The sequence below is a fragment of the Vigna unguiculata genome, unplaced genomic scaffold (assembly GCF_004118075.2).
Source record: "Vigna unguiculata cultivar IT97K-499-35 unplaced genomic scaffold, ASM411807v1 contig_5, whole genome shotgun sequence".
Classification (NCBI taxonomy): Eukaryota; Viridiplantae; Streptophyta; class Magnoliopsida; order Fabales; family Fabaceae; genus Vigna; species Vigna unguiculata.
In genome coordinates, this window is record NW_021011213.1 from 634,253 (window position 1) to 644,485 (window position 10,233).

Genomic DNA, 10,233 nt, shown 5'->3' on the forward strand with positions numbered 1-10,233 from the left:
ATGAATGATACTTTGTACATACCTTTTCATATTTATAACACCTTGCTTTCACATTTCACATTCCATAATGTTTACCATGCATTCATATGGGTGGCCCTTTGCATTGGCATAATTTCTAAATTCATAATAGCATCTTGCATTCTCATGTTTTCTTACATAATGCCTAATATTTATCCACCGTACACATGCATATAGGTAGTTTTCAAGTTTATAACATCTTGAATTTTCATTTCACTTTGCATTCATTTTTTTCCTCTTCATATCCTAAGATAAAAATAAAAACAGAAAAATAACTACAAAATCATCTTTTTTTTCCTTCATATTCTAATATAAAAATAAAAAACTGAAAATAAATCCAAAACCAGCGCGACACCCTTGTAAGACTCGTGCTAACCAAAAGATCATGGAAGATTGGAAAAAGGATCAAGAAGCAATAAAGGCTGATATAAACCAATTAAAAGACCAAGTGAATCAAATTTTGGAGATCTTAAAAAATCTGAGGACCATGAATAAAACTTTCCCCTCTTAAAGCAAAAAGCAAACCTTTTCTTATCCTCCAAGATTCTATCCTAGAACTGATGCTAACCCTTTGGTATGTATGGAAAAACATAGTGTACACCAACAACGACGAGGAATCCGAGCACAACCCTTTCCCTTACATGATCTTCCTCCAGGTCATTGTAGTAAAAATCAAGCTATACCTACCGCTCATCACACTAATAAGGCCATTCTCCAAGTCAATGCTCAGGATCATACTCAGACTTATGTTCACACATCCGACAAGATGTCTTTAATTAGTGAGGGAGAAGGAAATAAGCTTGAAGCAACTCAAGTTACTAGAAGGCAAAGGTTTTGCATATAATCACAAGAGAGGATTCTCAAGTGAAACCTACATCTCATATTCTTGTAAAAGGGATAGCAACTAAAGATGCTAGTATGATAAGTAAGCTAGAGATCTTAAAGAGAGAATCATAATATTCCCGTGTTCTGTTCTCAAAATGATCAATTGAGATTTTTTTAAATGATGAGCTTACATGAATTTGATGATTGTATGAAAAATAATTGTTACAAAATACATGCCTTTGTACATAAGAAAATTAAAAATGAGGAACAAGATAAAATAGGACAAATAATCTTATTTTCTCCTTTCATTTTACTTGCATTTAAAGTCCAACATCCGATTGGCATCAGCTTTAAAAGTCCAGCATCCGACTAGCATCTGCATTTAAAGTCCAACATCCGACTAGCATCAGCTTTGAAAGTCTAGCATCCGACTGGCACTTGCATTTAAAGTCCAGCATCCGACTGACACCAGCTTTAAAAGTCCAGCATCCGACTGGCACCTACATTAATTGCCCCACATCCAACTGGCACCAACATGTTTATTTTCTGCTAAAGTCCAGCGTCCAACTGGCACCCACTCCGAAAGCCCAACATCTGACTGGCACCAACATGTTTATTTTCTACTAAAGTCCAGCATCCGACTGGCACCAACATGTTTATTTTCTGCTAAAGTCCAGCATCTCACTAGCACCCACTTTGAAAGGCCAGCATCCGATTGGCACCAACATGTTTATTTTCTACTAAAGTCCAACATCCGACTGGAACTTACATTAAAAGCCCAGCATCCGACTAACACCAACATGTTTATTTTTCTGCTAAAGTACAACATCCAATTGGCACCCACTATGAAAGCCCAACATCCAACTGGCACCAGCATGTTTATTTTCTACTAAAGTCCAACATCCGACTAACACCCACTATGAAAGCCCAACATCTGACAGACACTGATAATGTTTATTTTCTACTAAAGTCCGGCATTTGACTCGCATCTGCATTAAAGTCCAGCATCAGACTAGCATCTACATTAAAGTCCAGCCTTTGACTGGCACCCCCTATGAAAGCCCAGCATCCGACAGGCACCAACATGTTTATTTTCTACTAAAGTCCAACATCCGATTGGCACCTACATTAAAAGTCCACCATCCGACTGACACCAACATGTTTACTTTCTGCTAAAGTTCAGCATCCAACTGGCATCTGCATTAAAGCCCGGCATCCGACTGCACCTACATTGAAAGCCCAACATCCAACTGGCACCAACATGTTTATTTTCTGCTAAAGTCCAGCATCCGACTGGCATCTACATTGAAAGCCCAACATCTGACTGGCACCAACATGTTTATTTTCTGCTAAAGTCCAGCATCCGACTAGCAGCTACATTAAGAGCCCAGCATCTGACTGGCAACTACATTTCTACACTTTTTTCTCTCTCTCTCTCTATATCATAAGTTAAGCTTTCCACACTTTGTTTAGGTTGCTACACCTAACTTTTCTGTTTTTCTTTTCCTAAACCAGAACGAAATTTGTGTTTCTATCTTTCCTTATCTTTTACTATGTCACTATGAAAATAAATATTTTCATATCATCACGTAAAAGTTAAGTAAAGAGGGGCAGCTGTCAACACCCAATTTCGTCCGGGTAACTAAATAATAAATAAAATAATTTTTTTCAGTAATAATAATCTTATTTTTCTTATTTCCTAGACAACTAATTTAAATATATATAATATAACATAACTAAACTTTTTTTAATAGGAAAGTAAACGAAATAGAAAAATAAGAGAAATGACTTTTATAGTGAAAATAAGTTATTAAAAGATAAGCACACAAAAAATAAAATAAAAATAACGATTAAGAATAAGAATTAAAAAAAAATTTATAATAAAAAATAATAATAAATTGAAAATAGAAAAATAGTTTTTAAATAATCAAAAAAATTTATAAAATATATTTGAAATTATAAAAAAGATTAAAAATAGGATAACGGTAAATATATATATATATATATATATATATATATATATATATATATATATATATATATATATATAGGCTAATAAAACAAAGTAATAAAAATAAAAATAAATAATATAAAAGATATATATATATATATATATATCAAATATCTCCTAAAGAAAGAAATAAAATTAGAAAAGGTAAGGAAATTTTAAAATAAGTGGTTATATGTTACCGTTACTCAATTGCATCCTCCATATACTCCCACAATCTAGATTCTCTCCCCATTTTTTCTCTCAACCTCTGCACACAGTTAATCTCTTAGATTATGCTAAAAAAATAGAAAAAAGATCGCAGGATCTGATAGTCTCTCACGCTCACGTTCGTCCCTCAAGCTCTTTTTTTCTTTTCTCTACTTCATTTAAGAGAGGTTTTTTTCACACAACACATAAGATATACATTTTTCCTTTATCCACCGTCATCTTCTTCCCAAGGTCAAAAATATCCCTTTTGGATCTCACTCTCATCACCCTTCATTAACGATCATTCTAGAATAACTCACACTAAGGGATCACACACCATGATACCAAACACAAAGAAAAAGACTTGAAAAATATTTCTTGGAGGGGCAAAGCCATCAAAACACGGAGCTTTGAGAAGATAAGAGAAATACACTTGCAAACACTGTTTTTGATTTTGAAAAGAAAAATCTTCAAACAGGTGTGAAAATCCAAGTTTTTCTTTCTCCTTTTATATTTACTTGTGATATTTATTATGAGATCATAGCACCGAACATATTGATTGTTTCTTTTTCTCTCTTTTCCTTCTCTTACATTGAAGCTTGCACTCATCATGGCATCGTATGTATATGTTCTAATTGTCTTTTTTATGTGAAATTGTCTCTTGTAATGTGGTTTTGTTATGTCAACAAAAGAAATGGTTGGTTGTGTAATATACGGAATTTTGGGATGGGTTTTATTGTCGTTAATATTAGATGAAAGTTGTATATGTGTTCTCGCATAAAAAGTGTCAAAGAAACATAAACCTTATATGTATATGTGAATCTCTACATTTGAAAGCTTCTTTTGGTACGTTTAGTTTATTAATTAAAATCATTTATACTTTTTCCTTAATTTCTTTTATCAGAATGTGAGTATTGATTTTAATGGCTAATATAATATGTTGTTTATATTCGATGTTTCAAAATAACGCACAAGATATACACTAAACATGAATATTGGAATAAAGAATTTTGAGATAGCTATTGAATAATAAATATGTCTAGGCATTAATTGAGAAAATTTTATTTTTGTTTGGTGATATTCTTTTCTAAAAGAGATTTATAATATTTTACAAAAATTATCAATTATTTATTTTGTTATATATATATATATATATATATATAACATTAATTATATGTTGATAATTTGCTTGATAATTAAAATTTCAAAATTTTCAAATTATCATGTTGAGTCAAGTGAATAAAAATAATAGTATAAAGGAACTAAGAATTGATTAAGCTAACTAGTAATATATAAAACGAAATAAAGAAAAAAAAACGTTAGGTGAAAGAAAAAAAGACCCATGTTTGTTTCTATTTGCATTGCTCTTTTTGAACCTCTTTTCTGATATTTGCAGCTTTAAGCTTCATATGACCAAACTACTTTGCACACCCTTGTTTCTTATATTTTGCACCTCCGTTCTTTTACTTTGTGCTCCCTCTGATTTAGTATTTGCACTCTCTAATAATCATAAAAAATTTAGGTTCTTCACACCCATGTTATGGTATTCATGCCTCTACTTTCATGTTACTTGATGATTCATTTCTTTTGTATAAAATCATTATCTCCTTTCACGTCAAAATTTTTAAAAATTGAAGATTATTAATTATCATGTTAAGTCTCAGACTTACTTGATGATTGTAATTTTCATTCGATTTGAATAAACTTTAATTATCATGTCAGGTCCCGGACTTGCTTAATAATAATTATTTTTCACAACTTTAATTATCATATCGAGTCCCGACTCGCTTGATAATGATTATTTTTCATAATTTTAATTATCATGTCAAGTCCCAGACTTGCTTGATAATCATTTTTCATAACTTAGATTATCATGTCGAGTCTCGGACTCGCTTGATAATCATTATTTTTCATAACATTAATTATCATGTCGAGTCCCGACCTCGCTTGATAATGATTATTTTTCATAATTTTAATTATCATTTCGAGTCCCAGACTTGCTTGATAATCATTTTCCATAACTTTAATTATCATGTCGAGTCCCGGACTCGCTTGATAATAACTATTTTTCATAATTTAAATTATCATGTCAAGTCCCAAACTTGCCTGATAATCATTTTTCATAACTTAAATTATCATATTGAGTCTCACACTTGCTTGAAAATCATTTTCCATAACCTTAATTATCATGTCGAGTCCCGGACTCGCTTGATATTAATTATTTTTCATAATTTAAATTATCATGTCAAGTCCTAGACTTGCTTGATAATCATTTTTCATAACTTAAATTATCATGTCGAGTCTCGGACTCGCTTGATAATCATTATTTTTCATAACATTAATTATCATGTCGAGTCCCGGTCTCGCTTGATAATCATTGTTTTTCATAATTTTAATTATGATGTCGAGTCCGGACTTGCTTGATAACCATTATTTCCGTAACATTAATTATCATGTTGAGTCTCGTACTCGCTTGACAATCATTAGTTTTAAAATTTTTTAATTATCTTTTTGGGTCCCTGACTAGCTTGATAACTACTTTTTACAACATACAAACTTCTCTAATACAATTTGAGTTTACAACCCCTTCCATCTTTTTCAAACAATTTTTTTTATTCTATTCTAGAACTACGTGATCCCTGATTTTCCATTCTAAATGGAAATACGTAGGAGCAATGCCAAGTCTTTGTCGGGTTCGCCTTAAAAAAAATTAAAGTATTTTCAAAATCATTTTCCGTAGTCTTTTATTTAGAACTACGTGATCCCTGATTTTCCTTTCTAAATGGAAATATGTAGGAGCAAGGCCAAGTCTTTGTCAAGTTTGTCTTAAAAAAAATTAAAATATTTTCAAAATCATTTTCCGTAGTCTTTTATTTAGAACTACGTGATCCCTGATTTTCCATTCTAAATGGAAATACGTAGAGCAAGGCCAAGTCTTTGTCGGGTTCATCTTAAAAAAAATAAAATATTTTCAAAATCATTTTTCCTTGTCTTTTACTTAGAACTATGTGATCATTGATTTTCCATTCTGAATGGAAATATGTAGGAGCGAGGCTAAGTCCTTGTCGTTCACTTCCCAAAAATTTAAAATCTTTATAAAAAACTACGTAACCCTGATTCTCCATTGCGAATGGAGATACGTAGGAAGAATGTCAATCCTTGGCGGGCCCAAATAAAAATTTCACATTTTCTTTAATATTTGGTATTTTTTTTATTTGTTTGATTTGTTTGATTTTTTTAATTTGATTTATTTATTTATTTATTTATTTTATTTTATTTTTTGCAAAAAACCAAATATTTTTAAAAAATCTCATTAATTTTGCACACCTAATTAAAAGGAACCGTCTTTGGATGGGCGTTGTGGAGTGTTAATTATTTTTGTAAAAATAATTTCAAAAGCCGTATTTTTACATCATTTTCATAATTAAGCTGAAAAATAAATTGCGGACATAATTATAATCTTGATATCACCTTCAAACCATTGCATAACAGAGATGATTGAAAAATAGATGAATTTCTATCTCCCTACCCCTCTCTCTCCGTCAAGGTTGATTGGAGGGAGAAGGAGATGATGAATTCAATTGGATTAGAGTGTGAAGTTTGTGTTGTTCACTATAGGAGATTAAAGGTCAAAATGGGTGGATTTAGAATAAGTTTCTTAAAGTTTGTGAATGATTTGATGGATGTGATAGATTAAAAATTATATTGAAATCAAGAAAAAACAAGATTACCAAAATGTTCTTTATTTTAAAAATAATTAAAAATTATCATTATATGAGTTTGATTTGTCGTAGAAAAAATATTAAAATGTATAAATGAAAATAACGTATTTTAATATAAAAATATTTATAAAATAATGTAATAATAAAATTTATAATTAATAATTATTTTGTAAACCTTATTTTATAACAATTTTCAAATTTTAGTTATTAAATATTTTTGTAAAAATAATTTCAAAGGCCTTTATATTATTTTCATAATTAAGCTGAAAAATAAATTGCGGACATATTTGTAATCTTAATATCACCCTTAAACCATTGCATGACAGAGATGATTGAAAAATAGAGGAATTTCCCTCTTCCTTCCCCTCTCTCCCTCAACATTGATTGGAGGGAGGGGGAGAGGAGAAATTCAAGTGGATTAGAGTGTGAAGCTTGTGTTGTTCACTTTAAGGGGATTAAAGGTGAAAGTGAGTGGATTTTTAGTAAATTTTGTTGAAGTTTGTTAGTGATTTGATGGATGTGATAAATTAAGAATTATATTTAAATTAAGAAAAAACAAGATCATCAAATTGTCCTTTATTTTAAAAATTGTACTACACCTAGGTGGCTTAGCCTGACTATAGCCATAAAATCCTTCTATATATCTCCCAAAGACGCAAATAATCACCATACATATGGCAAGCAAATAAAAGTAACCAGCCTAAGCCGCTATAAGAGCAACCGGCCTAAGCTGCTAAAGAAGTAACCTGCCTAAGCCGATAACTTAAGGAAACTAAGCGAGAACTTGACAAATTCTTAGCATTACCAACAAAACCCCTAAAGCTCACGATAATCAAACTAAGTGACCTGGACTAAGGCCCAGGCCCACCTACGGCCCAAACAGGGGCCCAACCCATGACATGGCCAGACATAATTAATAATCTATAAATATGCATGGACCCCAGAAATTAAAGGTACGCATTCATTATTCCCGTAATTACGAGATTTAACTTTCTGAGAGTTTTTTGCTGACTTGATCGTCGGAGTCTTCTCCGCAGGTAACCCCTCTCAAGTTCAAATCGGTCCAAATCGAGATACCTACAGATAGCATATGCCAGCCGGGAGGAAGCCTACTAAGAAGATTGCAGATTGAGGTAAGGTAATGCTTGTGTCTTACATCTCTTATTTGTTCTCTGCAGCACTAAAAATAATTTAAAATTATCATTATATAAGTTTGATTTGTTGTAGAAAAAATATTAATATGTATAAATGAAAATAACATATTTTATTAAAAAATTATTTATAAAATAATGTAATAAAAAAATTTATAATTTATAAAATAATGTAATAAAAAAATTTATAATTTTATAAGCCATGTTTTTACATCATTTTCAAATTAAGCTGAAAAATAAATGACAGACATAATTGTAATCTTGATATCACCCTCAAACCATTGCATAATATAGATGCTTGAAAAATAGAAGGAATTTCCATCTTTCGTCTCCTCTTCCTCCGCAAGGTTGATTGGAGGGAGAGGGAGATGATGAATTCAAGTGGATTAGAGTGTGAAGTTTGTGTTGTTCACTTTAGGTGGATTAAAGGTGAAAGAGGGTGGATTTAGAGTAATTTGTTAAAGTTTATGATTGATTTGATGGAGGTGATAGATTAAATATTATATTTTTTAAATCAAGGGAAAACAAGATTACCAAATTGTCCTTTATTTTTAAAATAATTAAAAGTTATCATTATATAAGTTTGATTTATCGCAGAAAAAATATTAAAATGTATAAATGTAAGTAACATATTTTAATAAAAAAATATTTATGAAATAATGTAATAAAAAATTACTTTTTAAACATTGTTTTATAACAATTTTCAAATTTTCATTATTAATTATTTTCGTGAAAATAATTTCAAAAGCCATATTTTTACAACATTTTCGTAATTAAGGTGGAAAAAAAAATTGCGGACATAATTGTAATCTTGATATTACCCTGAAATCATGGCATAACGGAGGTGATTCAAAAATAGAGGAATTTCTATCTTCCTTCCCTTCTCTCTCCCTCAAGGTGGATTGGAGGGAAAGGGAGAGGATGACATCAAGTGGATTATAATGTGAATTATGTGTTGTTCATTTGAAGTGAATTAAAGATGAAAGTGGGTGGATTTAGAGTAAAGTTTGTTAAAGTTTGTGAGTGATTTGATGGATGTGATAAATTAAAAATAATATTTAAATCAAGGAAAACAAGACTACCAAATTGTCTTTAAAAGTAATTAAAAATTATCATTATATAAGTTTGATTTGTCGTCGAAAAAATATTAGAATGTATATTTGAAAATAACATATTTTAATAAAAAATATTTATAAAATAATGTAATAAAATATTTTATAATTACTTTTTAAACCTTATTTTATAACAAATTCCAAATTTTCGTTATTATTTTTTTTGTACAAATAATTTAAAAGGCCATATTTTTACATCATTTTCATAATTAAGTTGAAAATAAAATTGCGGACCTAATTGTAATCTTGATATCACCCTCAAACCATTGCATAACAAAGATGATTAAAAAATAGATAAATTTCCCTCTTCCTTCCCCTCTCTCCTTAATGTTGATGGGTGGGAGAGGGTGAGGATGAATTCAAGTGGATTAGTGTGTGAAGCTTGTCTTGTTCACTTTAAGGGGATTAAAGGTGAAAGTGAGTGGATTTAGAGTAAAGTTGGTTGAAGTTTGTGAGTGATTTGATGGATGTGATAAATTAAAAACTAATTTAAATAAAGAAAAAACAAGATTACCAAATTGTGCTTTATTTTAAATATGATTAAAATTATCACAATATAAGTTTGATTTGTTGTAAAAAATATATTAATATGTATAAATGAAAATAACATATTTTATTAAAAAATACTTATAAAATAATTTAATAAAAATTTAATAATTTATAATTACTTTTTAAACCTTATTTTATAACAATTTTCATATTTTCATTATTAATTATTTTTGTAATAATAATTTTAAAACCCATATTTTTACATCATTTTCATAATTAAGCTGAAAGATAAATTGCGGACATAATTGTAATCTTGATATCACCATCAAATCATGGCATAATTTAGAAGATTGAAAAATAGAGGAATTTTTCTTTTCCTTCCCCCTCTCTCCCTCAAGGTTGATTGGAGGGAGAGGGAGAGGATAACATCAAGTGAATTATAGTGTGAAGTTTGTGTTGTTCACTTTAAGTGGATTAACGGTGAAAGTGGTTGAATTTAGCGTAAAGTTTGTTAAAGTTTGAGTTATTTGTTGGACGTGAAGTGATAGATTAAAAATTATATTTAAATCAAAGAAAAATAAGATTACCGAATTGTCCTTTATTATAAAAATAATTAAAAATTATCATTATATAAGTTTGATTTTTCGAAGAAAAAATATTAAAATGTATAAATGAAAATAAAATATTTTAATAAAAAATTTATATAATAATGTAATAAA